Below are 23,587 nucleotides of genomic sequence, written 5' to 3' on the forward strand. Positions count from 1 at the left end.
TCTTGCCTCATGTTCCCTACCCTGGGCAGAAGAGTGTTTTAATCCCTTCTATAATTTATATCCCTCAAACTTCTAAAATGGTTTTAAATGGCTGAATACCTAAATCAATTATTGTCTGTAGCACCCGTTTGATACCCCCATGCTTTGTCTGATTATTTCTATTTATGTACCTTTGGTATTATGTGTCTGCTTGCTTTCTTTCTTTCTTACACATCATTTGTGATTTCTCCGGCACTCTAATGGGGGCATCCATTTGTTCATTCAACAGAACCTCAATGTTCATGTACCTGGAGCTAAATCAAATATTGATTAAACAAAATCATATTTCTACAATTTATTGAAAGATTCAAATGAAACAAGGGTCTTCTTAACCTCTGCAACTTTCCGTTCACTCTAGCACAGCTTTGTGCTTGCCCAGGGGCTACTGACATCCAGGTCAACCTGAATGATGACTCCATGTATTATTCCCCCCTCAAGCCAGTGTATTTCTCTGATTCTTCTTCTTCCAGGACAATATCACGGATGGCATATATTGATAACCCTCATACTTGTCTTATTTTACATCAGACACTTGGAGTTAAAGCTTAGGTGATCATTTACCCCCAAATGAGGATTGGCTTCTATTTTTGACCTCCAGGTCTCTTCTATACATCTGAAAGTCTTCCTCCACACCTAGTCAGGAGATTCCTGGATTCAGAATGCAAATGTTCTTTTTTATTTTTTCCCAAAAAAGTTTTGGGTCTCTTTGTTTGGTCCTTAACATCTCTACATAGCAAAACATAACAAAGAGCACATTAAATGCACAGCTTTTAGCACACTGCTGGACACACAGGAAAGACAGGGCTAAAGGTAGTTAACTGGTAAAACGCACACAAAAGAAGTTTCTAACTCTAAGGAATCTCCTGTGTAACTGGATTTTGTTTCACAGACAAAGCAGTTGCTGTAGTCAGAGATTTCAAAACTCAATATTCAGAGTTTTAATATTCAGAAAACTTTATTTTTAAAGTTTATTTCAAAGTTTAAGAGTCCTACTGAGTTGTCCATAGCTTTCATTTTGAAGTTTTTAATTTATAATGAATTATTTAGATATTCTCCAGAAAACATAAAGCATTTTTGTTACTTTCGATTACATGTCAGATTGGTTTTCTTCTTGACACTATAGCCATAACCCCAACAAGAACATCCAGGATCACAGTAGGTTGGGGTATAGCCTCTGAGTATTCCATGGTCACCAAACTGTGCCACACATGTAGCTTATATTTCTCAGAATTCATTCTACAGAATCATCTTATAGATTTGCTAATTTTTATAATAAAATAAAGCTCCTGATTCACCTAAGAGAAAATTTGAAAGAAGCATGATAATTATAGATAAATCAACAGATGCTGTGCCCACTAAAATCTTTCCCCTGTCTCACATTGAGAAAATCATCCCTATATTTTTGCAATGGAAAGAAGTTTATTCTAACTGCTCATAACCTAAAAATTAGTAGTCTTCCTTTCCTATCTTTCCCTAGAGTGGTTTAAAGGAAAGTATTTTATAAAATGTTATAATGTTTACATTTGTCAGTGGCTGGAAGCATTGACAAAGTTCACTGTAGGCTGATTCTAAAACTCCTCGAAGTCCCAAAGACATGAAACAGAATGCAAGGTCTAGGATAACTGTATCAAATGTGTCTGTGGGAGAGAAAAATAAGCCTGACGTTTTGCCTTAATTGGTAATAACTCTGGCATAAATTTCAGAAAATTTAAGTGATCCTAGAAATCCTCATAATCTCTCACCATCTGTCTCTTCTAATTTCTCTCTTCCTAACTGCTGCTCTGTTTTTCTCATCACAACCCCAAATTAAAAGTCTGCTTATAAGGTTATCAGCTCTTTTCTCACCCCTGAAGAGTAAACTTCCCTCCTGCTAAAATAGCAGTAAAAAATAATTCTTGTCTACTGATTACTGAGATGGTTAGAGAATCTCCTATTGGACCATCCTCTTGTTAAATGTTTAAAGCTCAATTAAAATGCAAATTAACAGAAGAAAATGTAGCAACGACAGCTATAGCAGGACAAGAGAAAAAGTCAGTTTCAGGCAAGAAATGCAAAATTTTGGAACTGTAATTAATTGTGTAGTTATTTGCGGTCGCCCCTCGGGCTGAAGTGTGGTTTGCTGACCTGGCGGGGGGCGGCGGCCGCGGTAGGCCTATTCCAAGCCGCTGCCCCTGTAATAGGGTGGTTGGTCGGGCCCACCGCCACCCCTGAAGGAAGCTCGCAGGGGCGCAGAGTGCCCTCGGGTCTCCCCTTCTCGGCAGCCATGCTTCCGTGGCCGCCCCTCCTCCCAGATAGCGCCGCACGATGCCTTCTTTCTCCCTGCGCAGGCGCAGGGCGGAAAAATCCAGTCTGCCCTCTTCCCTTCCCCCAACAGCAGCAACAGCCAGGCGTGGGCGGGAAACTCAAGTCTGCCCTCCACCCCAGCAACAGCAGCCACCAATCCCTAAACCCTGCCCCTTCCCCCAGCAACAGCGACAGCCAATCCCTAACCACCACCCCTCCCCCGTCCAGCACCTCCCACTGACCTTTCTCCAGCAACCAATCAGAACAGGGCGTGGCTTCAACCAATCAGCCTTCCCCAGCCCCTATAAAACTGTTGCCTCTCCCTCAGTAAAGTTGGACTTGTGTGTTTACCTTGTCTCCGCGGTAGTTCTTCTGCCGTGCGCCCTCCAGTCCTGAGAGCCCCCGACAAGAGCCTGGCCTCCCTTGTCCCCAGTTCGTTGCCTGCTTCTCCGGGCGACCCCTTCGTCGCTGGCTTCGCTGGGCGACTCCATCAGCCAAACCACGCAACCCCTGTGAGACCAACCCCTCGTCTGCTGCCAGACCGACCGCTCATCCCAAGTGGGACTGACCCCTCGTCCCAAGTGGGACCGACCCCTCGTCCTAAGCTGGACCGACCCCTCGTCCGCAGCCAGACCCCACCTCTACCGACCGAGCAAGCCGCCACAGTTATTTCCATTTTATAGAAATTTATATGATCTGAAAATGAACCAGGAAACCCCAGCTAAAATAGTGTTGGACTTGAGTGTTGTTTTAGAGACACTACAATTTTCGCAGTACATTTTCTGTCTCATTCATTTAATTAATTTTTCCTGTATTGTTAAATCAGATGAGCTGAAGTAGAAAAAACCTTTGAATTCTTTTGGGAGAGATGAAAGTTACATAATATAGTAGTTTATTGATGAAGAAACATATCTCTGGATATGTCTAGAGATGACTGTTGAATCACAAACCAGTCAACATTTGCATACTTCCTTTGTATGAATAGGAGTAATGTCTGCCCATAGCTTTAGTAAATTATATAATTTTATAGAGCACACACTTATTTCACATGACCAACAATATTTCATATAACAGTGGCCAATGGTAAAGATGAGGTTGAAGGAAGTAAAATTAGAACAGTAAAGATCAACATCAATAAAAGTATAACAGAAGGCACAAAGCACTGGCAAGGGAGTCGTATGAGAAGCAGATGATTATAACAGAATGGAGAATGATTCAATTTCTGAATATCTTAAGTAGACAAAAAGTATAGAGAAGAAAAGAAATTAATGATTGGTGAAAATTCACCTAATCAGAGATGACAATAAAAAAGTAAATAATTATTGTTTGTCAATAAAGAATAATCCATATTTGAAAAAAAGCTACACATTCATACAAACTAAATATATTTATAGAATAACTACCAGGAGAGTATGTAGACACAGATAAAGTGAAGTCATGATGAAAAAAAAAAGTTCTTTCTTCTAATGGATTCATTATGTTACCAAAAAAAAAGGCATAAACAAAAGAAACAAATAGACAAATACTAAGTGCTGTAACAGAAAGAAAGGAACCTGAATGTTTTCTAAAAAACAAAATGTTCTACAATCTTAAAGGGGTATAAGTTACCATCAAAAACTGTTAGGATACCTTGGCTATTGGTCCAAAGAACAGCATCCTTAATGAGCAATGACTTTGACACTGACTCAGCATCTTGACATGGCCACAAAACATCTTGACAATGACAACTTCCATTAGAGACTGATAGCAATGGTTCCAGTTTTGGGTATTTTCAGGGATGTGAAAACAAGTTAACCATCTGCCCTTCTATGGCTATAGCTCTAAAGCAATCATATTCTGGAAATAAAAGCCACTCTATCAAATATTGGTGACTTTTGTTAAGGGTTGCAAAGACTATTTCTCCCCATTCGAAAGTTTTTAGATTTAATTACAAAGAAAACTATGTATAAAATGTTTTGTTTATTCCCACAATGTGAATAAGACCCTAATAGATAAATAGATTCTATCTCCTACCCCAACAAAAGATATTTTAAAGATTGTCTTTGTCAATGAATTGATTAATATTATTGATCAATACTAATAAAAGTGAAAAGGCTTTCATTTCTCTCAATTCTAAAACTAGTTTCCATACTCATGATGTCATTGGAACACATGAATAATTCTTAAGTGTTTCCTCTCTTTTATGACATGTCTTGATTGATAATAGGTGTTTGTTTGATAATGTCTATTGAGGAGCTCTAAAGTTTCCCAATGATTTGTGGGATCTTTTCCCCAGTTATTGCAGCTTTCTCCTTGGTCATGTTCATTTCTAACTACACAACTTCCTTTTTTAACTTCCTTTTCTTATCAAGAAAACTGATGAATTAGTTCCCAAGCTTTCATTGTTGAGGAGTGATTAGAAAGTTCCTGAAGACTGACTACCAATTGACTTAAAACACTTTTTCTTGAAATATTAAAGAGAAGAAGTGAATCATTCATTTTTTGGCATGTATTTACATGACTGAACATGTTCATGCACTGCTTTGTAAAAGACAAATGGCAATCAAATGCAAGTACAAGATAATCTTGAAAATAAAGAAGAAAAATGAATCATGTCAACTTTTAAGGGGATTTTTAAAATTGAAAGATGTTGCTTCAATTACATGCTACTTGATCCCTATCTCCTTTCTAAGGCAATTACCAACTCTGGAAACACAATTCTTAGTAATACTATTAAAATTGCCTTAAAGAAAGATTTTTAAGGCCATAAAAATAATTTTCAAAAATTTTTCTAGTTGTTTAGAACCATTGCAGTCTGAGAATTTTTATTTATAACATGTACTAGTAGTTTTCATTCTTGGTGGTTCCTGTAGTTCCTCATTTTTATATTCACCAGGTAGGAATCTATTTAAAACATTTGAAAGGTAAATTCAGAGCCAGGCAACCATTTCCACTTGATAAAGAACTCTAGATCTACAGTTAGGCAATAAGCACATTAATAAATAGCCAAAGTAATTCTGAATAGCAAAAAATATCATATGATATTTATTCTTAGAAAAATAGGAATATTTTAATGTCAAAATATTTGTATCATTATTTAAAGGTTAAGGCAAGTTCTCAAAAGCTGAAATTTTTTTTGCTCATCAGATATTTTTGCAAGGAAAATTTGAAACAGACAAAATAGGTAAGAAAAAACTTTCATAAGATGAAAAGAACTTTCCTATCTTATGCAAATATTGTAATTATTAACACTTTTTAAAATTTAGGTAAATTTTTCCTATGTGGAAATGCATATACCCTAACTACACAATCATGAAAAATGGATACACCAATGTAACACCTTTATAATGATAGAGAATATTTCCATCTTCCCCCAAAGTTCCCTCATGTCAGTTCCCTCTTAGTCAGTCTTCCCATCCAGAGGCAGTAATTTTTTAACCTTAAATTAGTATTGCTTTAGAACGTTCTATAAATGGAATTATACAATAAGTATTTTTTTGGTCTGGGTTCTTTTGCTCAGCATTATGTCTGTGAGATTTGTACATTTTGTTTCAAGTATCAGAAGTTTATTAATTTATTTTCCTGGGTAGTATTCCATTGTATAACTATACCACAATTTGTTCATTTATTTTTTTATTGATAAATGTGTGAATTGTTCCCAATTTAGGGCTACTATGAATAAAGCTTCTGTCAGCATTCTTAAACAAGTTTTTATATGTGCATAAATAAAATTTTATTTCTTATGGGTAAGTAATAGAAATGGAATTGCAGGTTCAAAGGCCATAACTTATTTTTTTTTTAACCTGCAAAAACTTTTCAAATGTAGTTATAGCATTTAATATTCCCATCAAAAATGTAGAAGAGTTCAGTAGCTCCAACTCCACACCAACATTTTTTGTTGTCGATGTTTCTATTTTAGCCATTCAAGTGGGTAAGTCTATAGATGAGCAGAAGTTGTTCATTTTGATAAAGTCTAATTTAAGTATGTATATGGTCATTGATTTTTGAGTCTTGCCTGAGAAATCTTTGCCTACCACCAATTTGAAAAATATTTCCCTTTATTTTCTTCTAGGAGTTCTAGAGTTTTAGCTTTTACTTTTAAGTCTGTCATCCATCTTGAATTAAGTTTTAGTGCTGGTGTGAGGTAGGGGTGGAAATTCATTTTTTTCTATATGAGTATCAAGTTGTCCCGGTATCATTTATTAACAAGACTCTCCATTCCCTCATTGAAATGCTTTGGTGCAATTTTGAGGGAAAATCGATTGATTTTTTTTTTATAATCAATAGAGTAGATCAATGTCAATTTGTGGACTTTTATTCTGTTCCCCTCATCAATTTTTTTAGCCTTAGGTCAAAACTTCACCATATTGATTACTGTATCTTTATAGGAAGTCAAAGTCAGGTAGTATTGCTCTTCTTTTTCAAGGTTATTTTGACTATTTCAGATGTGCTGCTTTTTATATAAACTTTAGAATAGCTTGTCAGTTCTTATAAAATACAAACCTGCTGAGATACAGATTAACAGTATTTTGAACCTGTAGATTAACTTGAGGAGAATTAACATCTTCATAATATTGAGCTTTCTGATCCATGACCATGGTATATCTCTTTATTTAAGTCTTCTTTAATTTCTCTCAATAATGATTTATATTTTCAGTATAGATGTTACACATATAATTTCTTAAATTTACTTCTAAGTATTTTATATCTTCTAATACTACTGTAAATGAAATTTTTAAAATTTCACTTCCAATTGTTCATTGCTAGTATTTATAAATATAATTGACTGCTGTATAGATGGATAATGAGACCTTGATAAATTCACTTATTAGAGTCAATTTTTGTTGGAGTTGCTCCTCAGGATTATCTATGTACGTATAAACCATCTGTGAATAATGACCATTTTACTTTTTTTCTTTGCCAACTGTGTGCCTTTTGATTCTTTTTCTTGCATCATTACACTGGCTCTGACCTCCAGAAAATATTAAACAGAAGTGATGAGAGCAGACATTATTCCCTTGTTCTGGATTTTAGGAGAAAGACAGTCTTCACCTTTAAGTATATTAGCTGTTGAGTTATGGGTTTCTTTTTTTTTTTTTTTTTTAGATTTATTTGTTTATTTAATTTCCCCCCCTCCCCCGGTTGTCTGTTCTTGGTGTCTATTTGCTGCGTCTTGTTTCTTTGTCCGCTTCTGTTGTCGTCAGCGGCACGGGAAGTGTGGGCGGCGCCATTCCTGGGCAGGCTGCTCTTTCTTTTCACGCTGGGCGGCTTTCCTCACGGGCGCACTCCTTGCGCGTGGGGCTTCCCCACGCGGGGGACACCCTTGCGTGGCACGGCACTCCTTGCGCGCGTCAGCACTGCGCATGGCCAGCTCCACACGGGTCAAGGAAGCCCGGGGTTTGAACCGCGGACCTCCCATATGGTAGACGGACGCCCTAACCACTGGGCCAAAGTCCGTTTCCCTGGGTTTCTTTTTTAAGATGGCCTTTACCATATATTCTTACAGATAATTCTTTGCAGTGGGGGCTGTCCTACATTGTGGGACGATTAGTAGCATCCCTGGACTCTCTATCAACTAGAAGCCAGTAGTAACTTGCCCCCGGTTGTGACAACCAAAAATGTCTCCACACATTGCCAAATACCTCTTGGTCAAAATTGTCCCCAGGTGAGAACCACTGAGATAGACTGAGAAAATAAGTCAGGCATAGATATAGAATATTCTGGTTAACTTCATCAGAGAGAGCTTTGGGCATTTTCCTGAGTGAGGACTTGTGTTTTTTGAGCTGTGGCCTGACACGCTTGATTCCACTATCTATTTAAACCTCTTTTCGATTAAGAGGCTCTGATATGTTATGCAACAGCAGTGCTTATATGGAGCAGGAAGGATCAGCCTCATTCTTACCAAGGAATTTCAGTATCTCCCTAGAAAGTAGGTATTCTCCGGCCTCAAGGCTTGCAACGTTGGGCAGTGTTATGGATTGAATTGTGTCGTTCAAGTCCTAAATCCTGGTTTCATGAATGTGATCCTATTTAGAAATAGGATCTTTGAAGACATTAAAAGTTAAAATGAGGGCAAACTAGGTCAGAGTAGGCCCTAATCCAATATGACTAGTTACAGTGGACTTTATTCCAATACAACTAGTGATATTATAAAGAGAGGAATATGGACACAGATGCATTGCCATGTCCTGTTCCTAAACCAAAAGCCAGTTAGTTATGTTGACCATGCCATTGTTTTGATGGGTTAGGCTTGATGAGTTAACTAATACAATGTCAAGGATCGCTGAATCTCCTTAAAAATCTGTAAGCTCCTAAGCAATGTTTGTTTTTTCACTAAAGAGAAATAAAGTTTGTTATCATTTCTGATCATAATATAAAAGGGGATTTGGACACAGTCAGAGAAGACAGTTATGTGACAGAGGCAGAGATCTGACTTATGACATAAGCTAAGACCACCATCGATTGCCAACAAACCACTGCCAGAACCCTGCAGACTTAAGAGGAAGCATGGCCCTGCTGATACTCTAATTTGGTCTTTTATTCTCTAGAACTGCGAAACAACGAATTTTTATTGTTTTAAATTGACCCAGTTTGTGGTCTTTGTAACAATAGCATTAGGAAACTAAGACAATCAGAGATGACACAGAATAAAGGAAGACATATCCTCATCTCCATGGTTTATTTTTCCTACACACTTAGGGCCAGGGCCCTGAGGTATTTTCCCACCTCTATTGCAAGCTATTATTGGAAAAAATAGTTTGTTATAAGAGCCATATTTTTACACACACTCACATACACACACCATTTCTTTGCTGTGATCCTCATAAATGCTTTTTTTTTTTTAGGAGGTACCAGAGACTGAATCCAGGACCTCATACAGGCATTCAACCACTTGAACTACATCTGCTCCCCAATGCTTTTAAAATATAATAAACTCTGACAAATTCAGCATATCTTAAAAGACCCTTCTACGTGACCTGTTTAATTAGCCAATGTTTCCCAATCTCCTTGCCTCATGTCCTGGGTGGAAGGCACCTCAAAACTATTGCAAGAGAATCTATATATTAAGTAAACTTCGAATATTAATAAATATATACACTTCTGTTTTTACAAATATTTTGGTATTAATAAAATGAACATTAGTTTAAACATGGCTTCTTCTCATCAAATATTTCCTCAATCATAGATTCTAAAGGTAACAATTAGGATCATGTGTGGGGTTCACCAAATTTTGTGGAATTAGAACTGGTTGGGAACCAGGAGCCTAGGCAAAAGCAGATATAAAGCAACAAAAGCTACAGGTTTAGAGAAATATTAATCATTAGAGATACTCCTAAGATTCACTATGAGTAGATCTGGTTACTAAAGATGGGGGAAGATACAGTAAAATTCAAACTGTTTTGAAAGAAAAATAAGCAGTTAGATGGAAATTAATATATCTCGTGATATTTTACAGTATACAACTATGCTATAAATTGGGACTGTGTCTCAATTTCATCACCAAAATGTTTTTAATTCAATATACAGGGGAAATTACTCTGCATGGAATTGTACCTCCAATTGCTTAATAAAAACAGGATTCCAATTACTGAAATACACTTTATGATAAAATTTGCTGACATTATTCTACAACGTTTATGATAAAATTTGCTGACACTATTCTACAACCAGAGGTCATTAGGTTCACCTTCATTATAAAAAGCCAAAGCATTTTTATTTATAAAAGATAATTTCTCTTCCAAGCCACTTATATAGGAAATGTCATCAGTATTATTTCATCATGAAAGTTATAAGTTTAAAGTCATGCCTAATTTGGAATATTCAAAAGAGAAACATCTTCAACATGTTCCAAATGTGAAACCCACTCCAACTGTAAGTGAATCATGATTTATGGATGTGATTAAGAAACTGCCAGTTCATTCAGATATAGAGTAGGATTTTCAACTAATTCAAAATTATGTTATAAATCTTATACTCAAAGAATATCAAATTCTTTTAGTATGTGCATTCTAGATAATACCTTTACTTAATTAAAAACTATAGATTCTTTATTTGGCCATGGTTTACATGTAGTTTGACAATTTTTTTTTATTTTTATTTTTTATCTTTCTTCAAATCAACAAACATCTACCAGTAAAATAAAAGCAGATTATAGGCTAAATCTCAATTGACTGATAAGGTACATAAAATCCATTTGTATTAAACAAATATGTTTTTTCCCCTTAATCTCTCATGTTTCTGACTAACTGCTTACCACCCAGCCAACATAAACATGTTTACCTAAGAGATCAGAGAAGTTATACATCTTCATAGTCATTTTGAAGAGGGAAAACTTTTCCATTTGTTCTAAAATGGGTTATAAACACATTCCTAAAGCAATTTCGAACTAATGTATTCCTCTGCAATTTGATTTTTCAAGAAAAAATACACAACAGAAAATTACACACTTAAAATAAATCATAACTATGGAACTGCGATTACTATATCTGGATACATAATTAGGTGACTAATTATTTCGAAAATGCAATTACACACCCAAATAGATATTCACTAACCTTCACCATTTTCCCTCCCACTCTAATCCCTCAATTTCCTCTTGTTTTTCATAGCAATTTTAGCTCCCGTATCATCTTTTCTATTAATAGCAACTTGTTGAATGGTTCCATCCCTTTCACTAACATGTGCAATTCAATACGGGTTCCGTGTCCAAGTATCTAACAATTTGTGCAGATTTTCTGATCCCTCATTTTCTACCTGTGACGCTGCAAGTGAATGTTATAAAGGATATTCTTATCTTTGGTAGTAAACATCTACCACAAAAAGAAAAATAGACCAAGGAGATAGAAGACATTAGGAATGCACTACAGTGAATTCAACCACAAGGCCGCCTGTTACATTTTAGTCACCATGTTGCTTTTAGGTCCCTGTTTTATTATGTACTCTTTTGAAGCATTCTATTTTCAAAAAAAGAAACGAAGGGAAAAAACCATTTTGATTTCATAGTTAATATTAACCATAGGACTGCATCCTAATTCCAAGTAGAGACAGAGATCAAAAAATCCTATGACTAGCACACAATCTCTAAATAAAAGTAAAATGGTTTTTCTTCTCAACTCCTGAATTCAGGTTCAAAATAACTTCTGATGACCATCCTTTAGTGTTCTTCCTCTCATCTTCTCACTAACACCATTGAAGACAATCCTTAAAACCGCCGCTAACAGAACACCAATTCTATGATCTAGATGGAATATAGATTCCAACCTTGAAAACCCTACATAGAATTCAGTTCTTCTATCGCATACCCTGATTTTGCTTCCAGTCTCTTGGCTCATAGACATCTAAAACTGAGAGCACATCCTACTTTCCTTTCTCAGGAAAGAGATACCTAGAGCTCTCTGCTTCGGGAATTGCACTTTGAGGCACAACATTCTGCCACCTTTCAGAAAAGAAGTGAGCAGAAAGGGGGGGGAAGGGGGGAGAGGTCTGTCTATCATGCATTGTAAAAGATTTAGCCTGCATGAGTAAAACCCTTGTGGAGTGGGATGGGAAGGAAAGGTAAATGGAGCACAGAGGAATAACCCTGATACGCTGGGAATCTCAGATGCCATGCAAAGTTCCTCCTTACAGTATCAGAGTAACTGACCATGGGAGCTGAAGAAAGATGGAACTGCAACTGAAGGGAGGTAACTTAAATCAAAACTCAGAAAATGCTATTGAAATGAGTACTAAAAACACCAGTGTCCATTAACCTATAAGGTGGATTGTGAAGTTCTCACCACTATCACAGAGGAAAAAGCTAACCAAGGAAAATCTTCCAAATCTGTGTATCCTTGTAGCTTTACTTAAAATTGAGTAGAAAAAAAATAATAGGAAAAATACAGAACAAGGAAAGAATTCAGCATTTCCAAAACTTCAGAACAACCTCTGAAAATTATTTATTGCAGAATCCAAATGAAAAATTCAGAAAACCAACAAAGCTATGTATCATCTATGAAAAGAAAACAGGATAGATGAAAGAATTTCCAAGACAGGGTTAATGTTTTGTTTTGTTGTTTTTGTTTGTCTTTTAAAGGGCAATAGGGTAAGATGAAAAGGTAGAAGGGTATTTAAAAAATTACAAGGAAACTAAAGTAACTACAGAATTCAAATTGATACTAAAGGCAGTGGACTTAAGCAAATATTATGTAAGATTTCATAGGGAAAAAGAGAAAGAAAACTATGATCAGGAAGAAAGATGTGAAAAACTAGAGACTAGGGAGCTACACACTGGTAATCAGTGTTCCTAGAGGAGAGTTTAGAGTAAATGAAACATGGGACAGTAACAGTAATCAGACAGATACTCAAAGAAAACTTTCCTAAGCTCACGAAAAAGGATCACCTGGTTCCAGGAAATAAGAAAATAAATAAATAGAAGACTAAAACCTTGCTGTTGCTTTCATTTTTCAATGAAATAAAGGGAAAAAAATAGAACCTGGACCACTCCAGGCAAGAATAAAAATGCTTACCTGTAAAAAATAATATGCAACCTTCAAATAATAGTGTTATGTCCCAGATGACATTATGTATTCCAATGTTATTTACATAATTATGTATATAGTAATGTTATGTATGCATATATAGTTGTTTAAAGTATAAGAAGAAATTGATAGAAATACAGTACTAATGCCATACTTAAATACAGCTTCCTTAAAGAAAAAAATAGTTAAAAAATAAATGGGACCATAAAGTATATGTACCATTAATGAAGTTAATTTAACAGTTACATTTAGAAGCTTGAATTCTTCAAGCAAAAAAAAACCTTTCAGTAAAATTTAACAAAAAATTGATCATATATCGGGGCATATAAAAATATCACAAAATTTGTGTCATGATGATGGGAACGAGTGTTGTTGGGGGGGCGGAGAGGGGGGGTGGGGGGTGGGGTTGAATGGGACCTCACATATATATTTTTAATGTAATATTATTACAAAGTCAATAAAAAATAAAAAAATTAAAAAAATAAAAATAAAAGAGGAAAACTAAAAAAAAAAAAAAAAAAAAATCACAAAATTATAAAATGTGGAAATTTTTATAGACCATAAATCTGTCCACAAAACCCACACACATGTGCAGCACATACACACCAACACAATGGAAATTAACATCAGAAGATGACCTTAAAAATATAAAACACAAAGGTAAATCTTAAAGCAAAACATTCTTAAATTGTACAGATTAAAGGAAAAAACACAATGGCAATTATAAGCTATTTTTAAATTAATAATTTAATAATAATTAAATAATAATTTAATAATTTTATTTTATTTTTAATTAATAATTAATGAGAAAATCTATATAAAAGCTGGTGAACTGTAGTAAAATATAGAATCAAAGGAAAAACATGGTGTTTCAAGTTCTTGTTGTTTTTTTTAATTAATGAAAAGAAAAGAATTAAGCAGTCAAATGAAAAAGCTAGAAAAGTTAAATAAAGATCAATAAAACAACCCTAAGAAAAATATGAATAGCTATTGGAGAAAAGGGGGCACCCACCGGGACACGGAGACTGATTGCAGGCAGAAAGTTTATTGGGAAGCTCTCCCAATGGAGGAGGCCCAAAGAATAGACTTCAGCCTGCCCCTGGAAAAGGGGGATTTGAATTTACATAGTACATTCCTAGGCAGGGAAATGATAGTCGGTGGGAGGGGGTCAAGGATCCAAGTGAGGTACAGGGGCCAATAGGAAGCCCTGGAGGTGAAAATTTTCCCTTGTATGGCTAGAGGGTCCTGGGTTAGGGAGTTATGTTTTCTTGGAATGCTGGAGGAGTAGGTGGAAATTTGATCTGAAGGGAGTAAAGGTCTCTATCTCCTTCTACTCCCATTTCCATGTGGTTTCTTTGTTCAACCTTTGGGGAAGTGCCATGCTTTCAGACATGTAGGCTTTGGGGGGGGGGGGTTGTTTTTCCTCAATGCATGTCAAGGGGAACTGAGTCATAGCATGTTAATTATTGCAAACCTAGTGAGAGGGAACCTCTAACAATAGCTAATTAATTAAAATAAAAAAGAACTAGATATCCATTTAAGAAGCTAAAAAAAAGACCAACAAAAAAGTCTAAGGAGAGTAGAAAAATGAGTTCAAATTAACTAACAGCAAGAAAAAAGTCAGTGCAATAAGTGAAACTCATCAAGACTAAGTAAAAAGAGAAAACTCAAATTTCATTAAGAATGATGAAGTACATAAGAATGATGAAGTACATAAATATAGAAACAAGATAAAAATATTATTAAAAAATAGCATATACAACTCTACTAATTAACATGATAATCCTGACACAGTGGCATAATGTAAAAAAATATAACTTAACAAAAGTAATTCAGAAAGAAAATGAAATCAAACTCTAACAGAATACTTACATAACAGAAAGAAAAGGAAAAAAATTTAGAAAATATCTAAACAAAAGACGCAAGGCACAGATGGTTTTAAAAGTAAATTTTTTCAAAATTATTCTATATCCACAACTTAGATAAACTATGGAAGGCTACATATTCATTATACATGGCTATCATAAGCCTGATATGAAACTTGACAGTGAATATTTTTTAAATATATGCTTAATTCACCTTTATTAAAATGAAATTTTTATTATAAAAATTTACAACATTTCAAATCACTAGGCAAGGTACGGATTAATCACAGAAATTTGTGAAGAAAATTGAATTATGACTTTGAATAGAAATAAAGTTATACTCCTAATGTACTTCTTACCCTGAAATAAATTACAAATGAATTAAAGAAATAGTGTCAGAAAGAAACCAAAAAATATTAGGCCAACTATTAAGTAAGGAGGAGAAATTCTTTCAGAGTAAGGCATCAGAGATAAAATCCTGGAGAAAACATTGGATTTGAGTACATAAAAATAAATAAGTACAAAATATATACTATACAGAAATTAAATACAATTTTTAATTTTTTTTTTATTTTTTTGAGGTACTGGGACTGGGGATTGAACCCAGGACCTCACGTGTGGGAAGCCAGCACTCAACCCCTGAGCCACATTGGCTCCCAAAATGTTTTAATGAGGAAAAATATTTACAGTCTATATGGCAAAAGTTGCCAAAAATGAATAAGAAAAATACAAACTCATCAATATGAAAGCGGGAAAGGGAAAAAATAGGCATTTTACAAAAAAAGAAACGCTAATTATCAATAACAATAGGAAATATGTCTAACCTTAGCATTTAGTAAAGAAATGGAAATTAAAACAAAAAACCATTTTATCTATTAATTTGTAAAGAATCATTTTAATGATAGTTATTGATACACTATTAAATATGGCAAGTATATGAGACACAAGCCCTCTCCTACATTGCTAATGGAAAACGAATTGTCACAAGATTTCTGATGGGTAATTTGGAAATACACAGTAAAATATAAATAAAAATCTTTTAAAATTCCCACTAGTAGAAGGAACTGTCAGTAATGGTAAACTAGCTGATTTAGAACATCATTCCTGCTAAGAACAACCAAAAGTTGGAAAAAAATAGTTTTAAAAAACCATTGGAAAGCATCAGAAACCTAAAGCACTGAAGAATCATACAGCCAAGATAGAAAAAAGAGAGTAATTCAAAGAAATGTGCTTGGCATTTGGGGCTGCTTATTCCCCTAGAGCAAAAGACTGGCTGAGAAGCTAAATAAAACTTTTATCACCTTGCAAGCCTAGGAAGCTAAAAGTTGGACTGCAGAACCTGCCTAGAGCAGAGGTCCCAGTTAACCGACTCCCACTCACCCTCTACACTTTGGATCTGGATGTGAAGAGTTATATCCCAGAACAGCATTTCTCAAACTCTGTGGTCTCAGGACACTTTTATGTTCTTAACAATTATTGAAGAACCCAAATAGCTTTTTGTGTGTGTGGGTAGGTTATATCTATTGATATTTACAGTATGAGAAATCTAAAAATATTTATTCATCTGAAAATAACAGTAGTAAGCCCATTACATGTTAGCCTATGTAACATACCTGTGAAAATGAAACAAAATTATTAAGTAAGAAGAGTTACATTGCTTTACATTCTGCAAAATTCTGCCTTAATTAAAGACTATGATTTCTTTCTCATATTTGCTTCAGCACTGGATTCTTTACAACCTCACATAATTACATAACCTCTGGGAGAATAAGAGTGAAAAATGAGAATAATATGCTATTATTACTTTAAAATTAATTTTGGCAACACAGTCACCTCCAAAAGAGTCTGACAGATACCTCAAATCCTGGAGCACACTTTGAGAACCACTCCTTTTGAATAAAAATGACCCAAATTAAATGACCTAACTTCCCAGAAATGAAAGCCAACTTTGAATGATTTAAATTCTTGAAATTGGATTAAGTGGCCCTGGATTGTTAGCGTTCCTAGCACCCCGCCATAAGTAAATTTAAAACACTGGAGAAAGAAACCCCAACCAAGGCCTCAAATTATTACTCATCATTGTATCACACAGATACAATGATGAGAAGTCAATGAAAATAATCAGGTACAAAAGACGGTAAGACAATGTAAATTTCTTTTTAAATAATAATGAAAATAAACAATAGAAACAGACCCAAAGGTGACCAAATGTTAGAGTTATCAGACAGACTTTTAAAACCTGTGATTGTTATGTGAAAAAAAATAGATAATGAGATGAAGAACTTGTACAAAAGGACTGGAATCTTAAAAATTGGAAATTACAGGTCTGAAAAATACAATAATTAAGATTAAGATCTCAATGGATGGGTTTAACCACATATTTGGCATAACAGAATTGAAATGGTGAACTAAATGTCAAGCCAGAAAAAAATTAAACAGACTGAGGCATCCAACACCTAAGAGAGAAGGCAAAAGGAATATTAAATTACTTGATAAGTCCAAGAAAATGGAACATAGGGAAGACAAGCAGAAAAGAATTGTAAAGTGATATATAATACAAATATATCAGCCTTGTCATTAAATGCATATAGTCTAAATATTGCAACTAAGGGAAATTTTTTTTCAGACTAAATTTAGAAAATATTTGTTACTTTACATTAGGCAAGTCCTAAATGTAAAAGAGTTTTAAAACGTTGAATATAAAAGATAGGAAAATATATAACATGCAAACACAAATCAAGAAAAGCTGCTATGGTTATCAACATCAATCAAGATAGACTTTAAGTCAAGAAGCACTACAAAAGACAAAAGGTCATTTCATAATGATAAAAGGGTTAAAATACCAGGCAAATATAACAATTCTAAGTGTGAATGTACCTAATAATACAGCTTCAAAACACCTAAAGTTAAAGTGATACTAAAAGAGGAAGTAGACAAACTATGATTACAGTAAGGGATTTTAACATATCATCTCAGTAACTGATAGAACAAAAGAAAAAATAGTGAAAAAATAGATATTAATAAAAAGATCAACAACTTAATTGAATTCATATTTTTACTTAAATCCTTCCACACATCAGAATTTGGGGAGACTTCTAGCCTTAAGAAAAGTTGGGTTCTAAAATAACATTAGGTTTAAAGAAGCAATATTTGAAGTTGCAGCTGAGCAAATCCCTACCAGTACGTGGAAGTTTCCTTCCGAAGGGCGCTCATTTTGTGAGGATGTCCTTGTATTGGCATCAAGGCAGTGCCCTAAAGTTGCTGAATAGGCCAGCGCTAGCCCAGAGGCAGCAGCTCTGACAGGCCAGGGCCTCACAATCAGCTCAAAGGCTAAATCTCTGACTAGAAACCAGATAATTAAAGAAACTCCAGAGAAACACCACATCAAAATCAATCACCTAAAAGACAACAATTTGCTTAGTATAACAAGGCTCCAAATGCTTAAGCCACCTCACAAACCACAATTAAATCAGTTTTAAAATATCCAAAGAGAGCATGAACTCTTCCTGTACAACTAACAGCAAATGTATTGTGACCAACCATTTTGTAGTCTTTTTCTAGGTTTTTCTTTTTTTTTGGTCAGTTAAAACAATCACTGTTCTATAAATCTTCGGTGTCCTTATAAAAAGAGGGAAATATGGACACAGACACAAGGACACACAAGGAGAAGGCAGGTAACAACAGAGACAGATTGGATGATGCGTTTGCAAGCCAGGCAGTGTCAAGGACCACTGGCAACCTCAGACGCTAGGAGGCGTGGAACCGATTCTTCCCTCGAATCTGAGAGAGCGTGTCCCTGCCAGCACCTTGATAATGGACTTCTGGCCTCCAAAACAGTGAGAACAAATTTCTCTTGTTTTAAGCTACCCAGTTTGTGATCATTTGTTGCGGCAGCCCTAGAAAACTAAGACAGTTTATTAGACTCAAATTCACTTTTATATTTCCGCTTAAGTGTAAATTAGATTAAAAACAGATTTTAGAAGTTTTGCTATATTTAGTGAACGTGTCAGGAAACCCCAAAAGGGAATGCATTGAAGAGCTTAGCAAATACTCACAGGATGAACATGGAATCAATTGCTCCTGTCTCACCCATGTGGAAATGCACGAAGGCAGCAACTAAATGCTTTGGCCATGTCCTAGTTACATGAGATGGAAACCACCACATGGGGTCTAGTCCTGGCTTTTTGAATCTTCAGAAGATCAGATGCCACGATATTCCTCCGTTTAAGTTGAGAATGAAATGGTCTGAAATATTGTCATCCTGGTGTCCTTCCACCCCCATCACAACCACGGGGGTAAACAGAAATGGAAGAAAACCGTGTGTCAATGAAGTTAGTCCTTCAGCACCCACTTACTCAGGGCCTGCTCTGTGCCAAACATTCTAAGCACCAGAGAAGAAGACAGGTCTCTGCTTTAAAGGAATTAATGCTCTACGGGTGAGAAAGAAGTAAACAAGTACATAAATGCAGAATAAAGGGCTTCTGACGGGAATAAAAGGTGGTCATGGGATGAAGAATGACTGCTGGGAATTATGCACCTTTAGTTTGGGAAGGAATGAAAAGCCCAAGGAGGGGATAAATGGGCCAGATCCAGATGAGGAGAAGCCAACCCTGCTGGGAAAAGAGCACGGCCGGGAAATGGAACGGCAAGTGCCAGGCTCCTGGGGAAGGAATAAAAGTAGCATGTTCCAGGTAAAGGAAGGTGGGAGGGAGGCCAGAACGGGGTGGGAGGGATATGGGAAGAATGATAGAAGGTGAAGTTAGAGCAATGTAGCAGGACTCAGAATAGACAGGAATTTGGAATTTGTTCTAATTGTAATGGGAAGCCATGGGTGATTTTAAACAGGAAGGTAAAATAATCGTGTGTGTGTGTATGTATCTGATATTTATTTATATTGAGGTATAATTTACATACAATAAAATTCACAATCATGTGACTTTTGTGTTCAGTCTGGTGAATTTTGTCTAATACATACAATGCTATAAACAAAGTTTACGCAGATACAGGGTTCCATTGCCCCAAAAGTTCCCTCCCCCCACTCCAAACCTCTGACAGACACTGATCTGTTTTCTATCCCTACAGTTTTGTCTCTTCCAGACTTTCATATGAATAAAATTTTACAGTATGTAGTCTTTTGAGTCTGGTATCTCTCATTTCACATCCGTTTTAGTTATCTGATTATTTTTGTTGCTGAGTAGTACTCTTTTGAGTGGCTATACCAAAGTTTGTTATCCATTCTAGGAATCTCCAGGGAACTTCCAATACTGAGCAGCCATGTACTCTCAAGGAAGCAGAGATAACACACAGACAAAGAAAAGCAGAAAATAAGCTTCTTTGGTAAAAAGCTCCTTGCCTCCTCTTCACCCGTCTAGGTTCACTTTCTCCATGAGGTAAATGTTGCAAGGCCTCCTTGTCCAATAATCTGGAATTCATAAGGCCTGCAATTTCATTACAGCCTAGATCTTCTACTGTTATTATAACTTGAGACCCTAAACAAGTCATTTCATCTCACAATGTTTCTGTTTCCTAATGGGTAAGGGTAGCAATGAGACAGAAGCAAAAAGATGCTCCTGACCTGGTGTGGAGAAGGCCAAATGAGATCACAGACATGGAATGGTTCTAAGGACAATCTAGGTATTCTAAGACACTATAGAGCAATGATTCTATCCATCTTGGCTTGTGTGTGTGTGAGTGTGCATGACCCAAAAGAACTCAGGTCACAAAGTGAAAGGCAAACTTCCAGAGATCTGCCAGACAAACAATAAGAAAATTAAATAGCTCATTGAACAGACCACTGGGACTATGAAATGTCCATCAACTCTGTCCTCCCAACCTTCACGTGCTCCTGCATCATACTAGATTAGCAAAAAGGGAATAATCACAACGCTCCCACAAATTATGTCCCTCAAAATTGACCAAAATAGTATATAGCAAGAAGAATGAAAATCTAGAAAAATCTACTATTACTCACAGGCCATTATTAATTTTCATGACATTTTAAAAATAGAGATATTTCTATTCTATTTCTGTAGAAGAGCAGGAGTTTGTAATCTCATAAAATGCCATTGAGAAAAAGAGAATACAAATTCTTTCTCGACATATGGAAAATACGTTTATATCCTAAAGCCTAGTTATTTCCAAATTTCATCATGTTTGGGTTTACACCTAAATTCTTTTTTAATGTTCTATGTTATAACCTTCTGTGAGACTGCATTTAAATTAACTTTACTTTGAAAAGTTTCAACATTCCTCATTAAATACTAAGGTATCAAATATCCAATATTGGAAGTTCCTAAACCAGTCTACCCCACCTCCCTCTGAATCTATTTTTAACTTTGCTATAAACATTTAAGGGTAGTTTTAAAAACACACACACAATAATAATTTATAGCAATTGGTCACAAAATTAATGTCATTATAAGATTATCAGTCCATAAGCAAAAAAGAAAAACTAGAAAAGCCCACGAAGGATTGTTTTCTCTAAATGATGCTACTGAGGCCAAAATGTGCTCAAAGTACAATTTCATATCCTCTCCACTGAATGTTTCATGCTAACTCAGCATGCTTCGTAATTATGGTTTAATGGGGGAAAAAACAAAGAAGAAAAAATTGCACCTGTAGTTTTCATAACCATTTTTTCTAGGGTGCCAAGATAAGTGAAACAGCAAAACAAATATCCTGTAAGATTAAGGGATTCAAATCTTTTTCTAGATAACAAACCCACCTCCCCACCCCCACCAGCACCATCATTTCTCCCCCAATTTCCTACTATCTCCTCAGTGATGTAGCTTTGACTAAACTCTTCTCTGAAAAAAAAAAAGAAAATAGGCAGACAACAATCAAATAAAATAGTTATTTATGTTGTATCTGTGGGTTTTTTTTCACATATAATATAAACATATTGAGCTCTGAAAATACGTGCTTTGATACACTGTTTTGTTTATTCTAAAGTGCTTGATGAGAATCTGTTGATATCACTGAAATTTTTTTGTAGGGCAACTCCATCAAAATAGTCACTAATACACAAATCAGTAAATGTTATTTATACCCTGAGTATCTTCCCCCTGAGGGAAAACCTGGGATAGGATAAAACATGAAGGAGGGATAGAGGTGTTACTAAATCTGAATTATGATGACAATCGATTCTGTTCCCTACAACTTAAAGTTCAATACCAAGATCAACCACATTTATAGAAAAATAGAAGTATGACAGTCCTTGCTCACAATGAGTCTAACCATGAACAACTTAACAAATAAAAACTATGGAGGGAAGCGGACTTGGCCCAATGGTTAGGGCATCCACCTACCACTTGGGAGGTCCACGTTCAAACCCCGGGCCTCCTTGACCCGTGTGGAGCTGGCCCATGTGCAGTGCTGGTGCAAGGAGTGCGGTGCCACGCAGGGGAGTCCCCCACATAGGGGAGCCCCACACACAAGGAGTGTGCCCCGTAAGGAGAGCCACCCAGTGCTAAAAAAGTGCAGCCTGCCCAGAAGTGGCACTGCACACACGGAGAGCTGAAACAGCAAGGTGACGCAACAAAAAGAAACATAGATTCCTGGTGCTGTTGATAAGAATGGAAGCGGTCACAGAAGAACACACAGTGAACACAAGGAGCAGACAACTGATGGGGGGGCAGAAAGGGGAGAGAAATTTTTTTTTTTAATTTATAATTAAAAAAAAACTATGGAAACCAAGGGAGCCTGAAACCCTGCCATTAAAAATTCAATTTAGGAAAAAAATATTTTAAATAATTAGATAAGTACATTGGTAGACTAGATAGAGAGATAGACCCTCAGCCTTTATCACTTCCTCTAGGAATTTAGAAATAGAGCAATTGTTTTCAATCCATTCTCATCTTTGACAAAATTACCCACTTCCTTGAGATTATAATGTTTCTTAGCAGAGAACAACGAAAACATAACTAAGGCAAAAAATTATATTTACTTTCTCTCTTCACAGGGTCACAAGATGGAAACATCCATAAATCTAAGGCCACTGGGATATGATAAAATGGCAAGACATTAGTGAATTCTAATGCAAGTAAAAGTGGGAAGTGACAAACTTTAGTCTATTATAGCAATGCTAAATTGCCATATTATTATATAACAATTTTGTTTACTGGCTAGATCGTAGAGTGTAATACTTTAGCTACCATGTAAAGACAAGTAGGTTGGTTAGCATTACAATAAAAAGATTTTAATATGGAAGTCCTTGGTGGTTTTACATTTAAATCCATAATCTAATATTAAAGTAATATTATTTGAGGGCATTTGTTCTCCTTGAGTTCAGTTTGGTATTTTGATAGAAACTAGTTGGTTGACTTGTGAGTATGTATGCCTTGTCTCCTCTTAAAAAGCATAGGTTACCATATTGAAATGGCATCACAGGGACCCCTTTATTCTTCAGTTCTCTTCTTCATGGGCTTCCATTATCTGCTTTTAAATATGAAGTCTTCCCAATCTTGGCCTATATTTGGCCTTAGCATTATGACATCAAAGGACATAATAATTGCCCTTTACCTGCATTTTTTGAGATCATATCTAGAATACTATGCTCTCCTGTGAGCATCTCACCTTAAGAAGAACAACAAAATGTAAGGATATTTGCTACAGATGACTGCCAGGATGGTAGAGGATCTGGAGACAATGACACATGAATAACAGCTGGTGGAAATGAAGGTGACTGCCCCAGGAGAGGAAGGGCTTAAAGGAATCTGAAGATTCACAAATGACAAAAAGGGATTGAGATTTGTTCTGCAAAACTCCAATTGGCAGGTAGCAGAGACTGGCCAGATGCCTAATACACCCCCCTTTTCCTGAGCATACAGCTAAACCAGCCACCCTTGCAGCCGGGTGGGGCTGTGTGATGGGTTTCTGGCCAACGGAACATGATGCAGTCTATTC

The 23,587-nt window shown here is 35.8% G+C and overlaps 1 protein-coding gene and 1 long non-coding RNA gene across 2 annotated transcripts in view; one reads left to right on the top strand and one right to left on the bottom strand.

The window, feature by feature from the left end:
* LOC131280743 (uncharacterized) overlaps positions 1–9,447 on the top strand; it is a 28,036-nt gene extending 18,589 nt beyond the window's left edge. Inside the window, exon 3 of the long non-coding RNA XR_009188436.1 lies at positions 9,147–9,447. This is a non-coding gene — a long non-coding RNA (uncharacterized lncRNA). The remainder of the gene's footprint in view (positions 1–9,146) is intronic.
* PDE4D (phosphodiesterase 4D) overlaps positions 1–23,587 on the bottom strand; it is a 1,544,760-nt gene that overhangs the window by 1,408,553 nt on the left and 112,620 nt on the right. The window lies entirely within an intron of this gene.

This window comes from Dasypus novemcinctus, chromosome 2 (genome assembly GCF_030445035.2).
Source record: "Dasypus novemcinctus isolate mDasNov1 chromosome 2, mDasNov1.1.hap2, whole genome shotgun sequence".
In the NCBI taxonomy this organism is placed as follows: domain Eukaryota; kingdom Metazoa; phylum Chordata; class Mammalia; order Cingulata; family Dasypodidae; genus Dasypus; species Dasypus novemcinctus.